The sequence below is a fragment of the Ruditapes philippinarum genome, unplaced genomic scaffold (genome assembly GCF_026571515.1).
Source record: "Ruditapes philippinarum isolate M1 unplaced genomic scaffold, ASM2657151v2 ctg7056_1_1_1_1, whole genome shotgun sequence".
Taxonomy (NCBI): domain Eukaryota; kingdom Metazoa; phylum Mollusca; class Bivalvia; order Venerida; family Veneridae; genus Ruditapes; species Ruditapes philippinarum.
Genome location: NW_026863980.1, coordinates 38,731 through 49,079, shown reverse-complemented (window position 1 = coordinate 49,079; position 10,349 = coordinate 38,731).

Sequence of the window (10,349 nt, the reverse complement as noted above, 5' to 3'; positions counted from 1 at the left end):
AAAACACAAGACGAGTATTTATATTTTCTATCGTTAGCTGAAATTCTATTTTCTATTGTAAGCTTAAATTCTAATCAAACAATATCTATTGTTAAAACATAACATATAGTATAATACAAATATCAAAAAAAAATTAACTTATAGTATACCAGAACAATATATAGACAAGACATTATGATTTGTCATCCGTTAATATTACCAATACATTATCAAGTATATACTAGTAGAACGATATTCCTATATATACAAGAAATACTGTCTCTGCTATTATTCGCTTTGTAAGGAAAATACATTATTTACTTACAATTAAAATGTAAAAATAAAAAGCTGAGAACTTACGAGGGATGATAAAAAATTAACCTGACTTTGTAGATGATTCTTTACCTGTTAAATGAATTTACATAAAAATACACGGGACATAAATTGGAATCTATCCCCCAAATGATACAAAACGACGTCACAAGAGTATTGTCTTTAACGGAGCAGCTTTTTACTCATTCACGAAGTAGGCCAATACGTGTTTCACATGTTGTTATTTGCCGCTGATCCACTGCCTATATATATCACTGTGTATTGTAATGCAACAGATGATGACAATGATAAAAAGCTCTCATTAATGACGCAAACTTCCATTCTTTCCTTCTGTTACTTGATTGCTGGACAAATCGCACATGCAATAAACCATATTATTTCTTACCTTAATATAATGTTTCTTAATAATAATGTATCATACATACGGGAAAATGAAAGAATAATAGAACTAAAAACAAACTTGTCATAATTTTAATATAAATTAAACGCATAGCCAATTTTAAACTATGACTGTTAAGTTGATGACACAATTTCTTCATAAGACTGCTACCTAAAATAATAAATAATTTATAAATTGTAAACCAAGAATCTAATATATCTAATTAATGCATTTTTATACTTATGACATTAAAATGCTTTGTTACAGTTGACTGCACCATCTCGTAGCTACTGTCAAACATTGTTGCCAATGTCCGCTGTCAATTGACAGTCATTTTTCAACGTCTCGTAGATTGACGTTAACAACGTCCTTGAAAATTTCTTCTTTTTGCCTTTCCCTTACTTGTTTCCCATTTCTCTAATATCCTTTCTTAATCTTTTATACTAATCAAAAACTATGATGTGGCTTCTTAAGCTTTTCCCTTGATAGCCATAATATTTTTCTACGTTGCCTTACTTTTGACACGATTTTCATATTGGTCGATTTTCTAGACGTTTGGTCGACATAGTTTCAACGCAAATATTTCTTTAACAAGTGACGTTTGAATAGTGATTGCAAATATGATTATGGTTTAACTGTAGTCATATTTTCTGACAACGTCAAAGATATAGCCCATGACGTTTTGGCGTATTTTGAAATCTAAATGTGCTAGAGTGTAAAATATATGCATTAAAAAAGGCCTGATGTCAGCGCGAATTTTCGCACTGCGCCGGTGTGCGTTACCATGGTTTTTAAATTCGCTGTTATGGACAAGCAATTTGCGTTATCAGATTAGGTTTAGCATCAGTTTACAGGTATTGTTTTCCGATTAAGTATGATATATACCAATAAGTGATTGGTTGAAAATTCTTAAATTGACAGTCCCAGTCCGGTTTATTTTTTATCATTCCTTGTATAATATATTCGGAAATGAATTTATTACAATTTCATTATGATTTTTTTTAAATTTCATATTTTTCAACTTGACTTTCTTTGTGGGTTTTTTTTTATTACATTACAGTATTTGCTTTAGATACGCAATGCTAAATCGTGACTATGAGAAATATATGTCGTTAATTTATATCTTTATATTATAATTTAAAGATATAAATTAACGACATATATTTCTCTATTTAACCTTGAGGATGAATATGAAAAAAAGCATATATCTGATCTGCTACCAAGAACTCTTCATGAAACATGGTCGTGACCCTTATAGAGCTAGAACCCATAACCTCTTGATTGAGCTGTACACATCCTAAGCATTTGTACAACGTTCCCCTAATTTATACGTATTCAAATATTGTATGCTAATATTTTAGACACGTATCTGTATTTACCGATATTTTATCTCAAATTAAGCCACGTCTGTTCAATTTCCCACATTCACTGGCATTTTGATATTCTTTGAAATGAGCAAATAGCATAACCAAAACGGAGAAAAAAATAATAACAAAAAGTAATTTGTAAAACCTTAATGATGATAATAATAATAATAATAATAATATAAAGAAATGAAAATTGTTTGGTTATTATATAAAGAAATGAAAATTGTTTGGTTATTTATATACAATAAGAAATAGATATTTCATGATAATCTTGCGCAATTCGTACAAATAAAAGAATAATCACTGCAATTTATATTCTTTTAAAAAATTTGTCAAGTTAAAAAGAATGGATAGCCTATACGTCTTATTATGAGAATCGACTTTCCAGCACTTTAGTAAAAGAATATCAATTGAGATGAATAGCTATTGCAAGTAAAAAGGCTGAGTATAGAATGTTAGGTTCTAAACACAAGTTTAAAATTTGGTGTCGAGTCTGCGTTTACCCAACTTTCTCGAATGTTCTTTAATTTTGAACAACTGATGGATAATACCTATTTATTCGTAAGTTAATGTTGTTTTCACTGAATGTAATTGATATTAACCAAGCCTAGAATTATCTTATACACGTAAGTTAAATTCAAGATTTTGTATTAATTTTCCGATCCTTGAAAGTCGTTCGGTTGCTCAACTTTAGATATTCATCTCCCGCGATGAAATAATTTTCAACAACTTGGTAAACAAAAACTTGGAAGCATTGTCATTCAATTAGCATGTGAACCATCCTCTGTCATTTATTAGAAAGATGACGAATGTATAAACAAAATGTTGCTAATTTTTCTTTCATTTATGAAAATCAATTTATTGTAAACAACTTGGTAAACAAAAACAGGTATTGAGCAGACGAACTTACCTTCACCATTTGAACGGGGCTCCAATGAGGTTTTCAGACATGACCTGAAATATTCTATCAAAATGTTTTGTATGATTTTATTATTTTAAATGATTATGTGTGTCTATAAGTATGTACGCACAATTGTAAAATAATGAAATATATTGTACCTAATTTTCCTTCGGTTAGAATCACAAATGACTTTGATTCAAGACGATATCAATAACCAGCTATAAACAGTGTCTTCTTTGTAACCCTGTACTGAATTGTATAACATGGTTTGGAGTTACTTTTTTAGGTACTCTTTTGATGAAGGATTAATTGGATTTCGTAAAACGTTCAGCGTGAATTTGAAACAAAAATAAATAATTAATCAATAATAGATTAATTAACTTATAATTTATAATTACGAGTAGATATTTACAGTAAATGGGAATATGTATTTTTATAACTTGTGTAAAATAATTGTTGAAGTTACCGTAGCTTTGCGGATTACACATTAACAACATCCATACATAAGTGAAAAGGTTTCCCGTTTTAAGATCTTAAGTGTTATAAAAATGAATCAAGAAACGTTTAGCTTTCTTTGAGAAAAAAGGATTTTTATTACATGTATTAACAGTTTTTACATCATGCATTATCGTTGAAAGGATAAGCATCATTATTATGCTAAGCACCTTTTGTTAACTATGTTAATGAATTGTATTTATGCTCGTTAGAGAGGAAAGTCTATAGTTTCTGACAAGTACTGTTGTGATGCGTCAGTGGCGAAGCATGGCCTTGACTCGAACGCTTTCTTGAAATGAACGCACTGGTACCATGTGAGGAAGTATGGTTGTGACCTTAGTAGAACTCGAACCCATAACATCTTGGTTGAGCGTTAGACATCCTAACCACTAGAACAACGTTCCCCTATTTTACCTATACGTTTTTAAATATTGTATATTGATATTTGATATTTGTATTTACCAATATTTTATTTCAAATACAGCCACGTCTGTACAGTTTCCCACGTTCAATGTTGTTTAATTTTATATTTTTTGGAATAAACAAGTAGTATGACAAAAACAAAGAGAAAAAATAAAAACAAAATATTGGTTTGTTAAACTTTTCAAATAAATAAAGAAATGAAAATTGTTTGGTTATTTACTCGTATATACAATATAAAATATATATGTTGTTAAAAATAATGATTATATGATCGCCTTGCACAATTAATACAAATGAAAAGAACAAACACTACATTTTATATTCTTTTGAAGAAAAAAGTCGCGGAAAAAAGAATAGTTTAAATACGTCTTATTCTGGGAACTTTTCAGCACATTACTTATGAGGAATAGCTATTGCAAGCAAATATCTTTGAGTGCAATCAGATATTGGATTCTAAGGGCCAGTTTGAATTTTAATGTCAAGTATCTAGTTAAAGAAAAACGTTTACCCAACTTTACCGAATGTTCTTTAATTTGAAACACTGCTTGATCATACCTATTTATAAGTTTGTTAAAGTTGTTTTCACTGAATGTAATTGACATGTTTAATTTTTACCAAGCCTAGAATTACCATTTAAAAGCCCGAACTCCGAGGAGTGTATACTTCTATTACTGAAAGAACACTATGTGATGAAATGTTTCGTACACCAGTTGAACTTAAAACATAGTTTTCGACCCGTACGTTCAATTAAAGATGTTGTATTGCCTATCCTTGAAGGTCTTTCGGTACGACATTACTGCTGTGTGTGTGGTAATTTTTGTTGGTACTATTTGAACCTTAAAGTTTGTAGCTTGGTAGTTCCAGTGGTCTACTTGAATAATCACCCCAAGGATATGCTGCCTGCTTTTCACATCTTACCTGTGATACGCAGGCTTTATAACATCTGGTCCCTTTTAAAATTCTATTTTGTTTAGTTCCGCCCATTGTTGCCTCGTGTATGGCACTAGCATTATTTCACTTTGGGATTAAAGGTCATTTTTCATGGAATGGCAAGAAAGTGTCACATTGAGGGTTCCATGATCACCGCCGTGTAATCATATTTGCGGTGTTTCAAAATTCGAAATTTTGCTGTTATACGTTTCAATGATGAATACTACTTACGCTGGTGCTAGCGGACCTGGTAACTTGCGCTGTCCAGTACCGTCCATGAACAGACTCAATCAAACCGAGTCTGCACCGTTTAGTACGTTCCTCATTGATTCTGTTTTTGTCTATAATTTATGTTGTTTTCTAGCAACTAAAGAAAGGAGATGACGCTCATAAAGGGCTTCAAACAAACGTTCAATTATATCATAACATGTTGATAAATCAGTTGATTATTTTTTATTTTTATTAAAATCCAACAGTTTCGTATGTTAATTATTTATTCTAATTAACGTTCTTTCAGCATTTTGTGACTAACATGTACATTATTCATAATATGACAAAACTAGAACTCCGCGAGTCGGATGTGTCGCCTTGTGAACAATATAGTTTAGGAGAAATGGCCAGGACAAAAATGAAATTTGAAAATCAACAAAGGGCAATAAATCAAAAAATAAGAAATGCAGAGCAGCAGTTTCTGTGCACTGCACTTCTTATCAATAAGATCTATCATCCTATTAAGTTTCAAGTCTAAAGCTTTTATAATTTATGAGAAATGGCCTGGACAAAAATAAAGTTTGAAAATTAACAAGGGCAATAACTCAAAAAATAAGAAATGCAGAGTACCAGTTCTTGGGCACTGCACTTCTTCTTAATGAGATCTATCATCCTATGAAGTTTCATGTCCATAGCTTTTATACTTTAGGAGAAATGGCCTGGACAAAAATAAAGTATGAAAATTAACAAAGGGCAATAACTCAAAAAATAAGAAATGCAGAGTACCAGTTCTTGTGCACTGCACTTCTTCTTAATGAGATCTATCATCCTATGAAGTTTCATGTCCATAGCTTTTATACTTTAGGAGAAATGGCCCGGACAAAAATAAAGTATGAAAATTAACAAAGGGCAATAACTCAAAAAATAAGAAATGCAGAGTACCAGTTCTTATGCACTGCACTTTTTCTTAATGAGATCTACCATCCTATGAAGTTTCAAGTCCATAGATTTTATACTTTAGGAGAAATGGCCCGGACAAAAATAAAGTATGAAAATTAACAAAGGGCAATAACTCAAACAAGAGCTGTCGGTAGGACATTCTTAGTGCTTGATAGTAAAAAAAATGCTTGATAGAGTTACCTCCTCCTGTTTACAGGTTGGGGTCATGATGGTGAACAAGTGTGCAAAGTTTCAAAGCCATATGTCAATGGACTTTGAAAATATTTGAACTATTACAAAAACTTTAACGTAAATTCTAAGTTGAAAAAGGGGCATAATACTGTCAAAATGCTTGATAGAGTTACCTCCTCCTGTCTACAGGTTGGGGTCATGATGGTGAACAAGTGTGCAAAGTTTCAAAGCCATATGTCAATGGACTTTGAAAATATTTGAGGTATTACAAAAACTTTAACAGAAGTGGTTACGCCGACGCAGACGCCGACGCTCGGGTGACTGCAATGGCTCTACTTATTCTTATCGAATAGTTGAGCTAAAAACTGAAGTGCAAAAATATTTGTCCCAAAAATTATATTGCTAGGCAATTCTGCACACCAATTCCATCTAGCAATACTTTTTGTTGTTTGCTTTTTTATTGTGACAGTCCTAAAATTTGAAAATGCAGAGATCAAAAATTCCACTTGTCCACTCATAATTACAAGTAGAAATTAAGAAAGCTCAATGCAGGATGAGTAGAAAAATGTGCCTGCACAATGGACTTAGAAGCTACTCGTCCTGCAGGACGAGAGATTCTGAAAATATTTTTCGATACCAGAAATGGACTGTATCAAAATGAAAGAAGAAATGCAGTTCATCCAGGAAATCTGGATAGCCAAGTCACTATGTGTTTAAATCATGGGCTTTACTTTTTGCAAAAAGAAAATATGACTTCAGAAAGCCCCATAATACAATAAGCAACATATATAACATCTGAATATATTTTACTATGGAATGCAAAATGCTGATGTAACTTTCTCAAAACACAACAATATGCAACACTTAAATATTTCACACACATGCATTCTCTGTAGTATCATGGATATTGCTTCAAGTTTTCAATTACACAGTTACACTTTGACTCATCAGACATTGTATTTTCAACCTTTGAGAGGTGGTAAAAACTAGTGATTATGGTTTCTGCCTTTTGTTACACTTGAAGTAGATAAAACTGCAGTCACATTGTTTTAGCAATCAGTTATACATTTACACTTTGAGAGGTGGTAAAAACTGTGGTCACTATGCTTCCTGTCTTCAGCTACACTTGGAGTGGTACTTATAACTGCAGTTATTATGTTTATAGCCTTCAGTTACACAGTTACACTTTGTGTGAATGTAAAAACTTCATTTACCATATTTTCAGTTACACAGTTTCACTTGAAGATGAGGTAATGATTGCAGTCAAGTTTTTCTCAGAAAAATTGAAGCTGAGGCAATAACTGTAGTCATTTATGATTTATGATTATGTTTTCAGGTACACAGTCACACTTGTATGGAAAGTTATGTCTGCAATCACACAAATTTTGCTTCAGCTGAATACTAATTCTACAAATATAAATACTCCAAAATTTACATGCAGTCTTATATTCTGTTCCAACAGTCCCAAGCTGAAGCAAGAGATTATGTACACAATCGTATGTTGAGTGATTTCAACTTGAAGAGATTACATACACAACCATATGGCGAATGTTTATATATTGAAGTACACTATGTGAAGAATATCAGGTGGCAGGATGCATTGTTAAAAGGCTTCCAAACATAAAATGCTGTATCACTGGAAATTTTGCCAGTACCTACAAATACAAAATTTATTTTGATTAACAAAATGTATGAGAAATAAAGCTGTCTGTAGGACAGCTTGCACGACTTTTTTCTGTACTTGCTTGTAAAACAAGAGCCTGCATAATGTAGTACTTTTCCAAGTTTAAAAAATGGCCATAGTTCTGTCAAAATCTATGTTAGAGTTGGACCTTAGACAGCGACATCCTATTGTGCTCTAAAATAAGTGTGTAAAGTTTCAGACCATTTCGTTCAGTATTTTTGGAGATACCAACTTGCATGGAAATTAACCGAAATGTGACTCCAAAGTTTACGCGAGTATAAAAGCTCTCCCTTTTCTTGAAATAGTCAAGCCGAAAATAATTTGTATATAGAAATCAATGATATTTAATGTCTTCTTTCCCTATTTATTAATTTTCAATCAAATTGATTCACCAAAAAGGGGATGATATGAAACATTATTATAACTTGAGAAACCAAAGTCGTACCTCGGCTTTATACATTTTAACAAGTCCTGAGTTAACTTTATCCCAATTAGGCACTGCACTTATATTCCATAACTGATTTGAATGCTCGGCAAAAGGACCGGTTTTTACCTGTAAAAAAAAAATAACAACATAGTTAAATTAAAACTAACATTACCAATTTACTAACATATGAACAAATGTTAATAATGACCACATCTCACTAAACTATTGTCGCTCCTTATTTATTCAAGGTTTCTTGTTGTTTTGTTTGTTTTTTTCAGGGGGGGCGGGGGAGCATGTTGGTGGAGAGGGGGTGGTTGTTGGGTATTAAGAAAAACCCATCTTACATGTTAAAAGACTGCCCCACTTTTTTTATACATTGAACATTACAGTTAAATTCCAATGAATTTTTACAGAAATGTGATTGTGTCAAGTGATTATTTATTAATCATGCAAAACAATTATAAAATTGAAAGGAATTATGGCAAAATGTAAACTTTTTCTGATTTTCACCTGTTCACACACTATGTATCTTTGGATGGGCATAATGTCAGTTTAACATGAAGGATTTCAAAACAAGAGGGCCATGATGGCCCTGAGGTCGCTCACCTGTATATAGGCCCCAGGAGCAGGGCCAGTTTAAACCCGAGGGCTTTTATTTGAACAAACTTGGAAGACACTCATTAGAAGATGTTTCACGATGTTAAGTTTTTACTCTCCCCCCCTGTACCCCCCCCCCCGGCAGGGCCAATTTTCAGTTTTTGCTATACACATATAAGGAAAATCAATGACCCCCGGGACGGGGCCAATTTTGACCCCAGGGCTTTTATTTGAACAAACTTGGTAGACACCCATTAGAACATGTTTCATGCTAAATATCTTAGCTCTAGCTCTTTGAGTTCTTTAAAAGAAGATTTTTTAAGTTTTTACTATATGCATATAGGGAATATCAATGACCCCCTGGGGCGGGGCCAATTTTGACCCCAGGGATTTTATTTGAATAAACTTGGTAGACACTCACTAGAAGATGTTTCATGCCAAATATCTGAGCTCTAGCTCTTAGGGTTTTTTAAAAGAAGACATTTAAAGGTTTTTCTTTCGGTTGCCATGGCAACCAGAGTTCTGCATGGAATTGAATTCTTTGAACAATTTTTAAAGGTGACCACCAAAGGAACATTCCTGTGAAGTTTGGATGAAATTGGCTTAGTGGTTTATGAGGAGATGTCATTTAAAGTAAAAGTTTACGGACGGACGCCGGACAAAAAGCGATCACAAAAGCTCACCCAGGTGAGCTAATAAAACAAGAGCAATCAGTGATCACATGTGTCGCCTCATGATGGCCAATTTCATGTTGGGACAAGTTTTGTGACAGACGGACAGACAGTGCACAACTAGACTTGGTACTGATCATTCCTGTAAAGTTTGGATAAAATTGCACCAGTAGTTTATGAGGAGTAGTCCGGACAAGCTTTTGTGTATCTGGCAACACACAGAAAAAAACACCTTTTTATCAAAGGGCCATAACTCGGCCAAAAAATCATTCAACCGGAAAACCCGTGCAATATGCGCAAGGACTTGAGCTACAGATCAATCCTGTAAAGTTTCATTGAAATTGCATTAGTGGTAAAAGAGAAGTAGTCCGACAAACTTTAAAAATAACAAGAGCCATGTCAACATGGCCATCCCCCGCCGAATGTGTTTGTTCATTGGAAGAATGTATATGTAGTAGAGCGGAATAATTCCATTTTAAGAGGTCTTTTGGTAATGAAAACTGATGGCTATAGTGATTACAGATTTGAAACCTATGTGAATACTGATGGCTGAAAATAACAAAGGGCAATTACTAAAAAATAATGCAGGGTAGGTTATCATTCTATGTGCTGCATCCCTCCTCAGTAAAATCTATCTACCTATGAAGTTTCAAGTTGATACCTCAAATACTTTTTGAGAAAAAAATTGAATTGAAAAATTAAGTATGAAAAAGAACAAAGGGCAATAACTCAAAAATTATAAAAGGTAGAGTTATCATTCTTGTGCAGTGCACACCTCCTGAGTGAGATCTATGCACCTATGAAGTTTCATTTTGATATCTC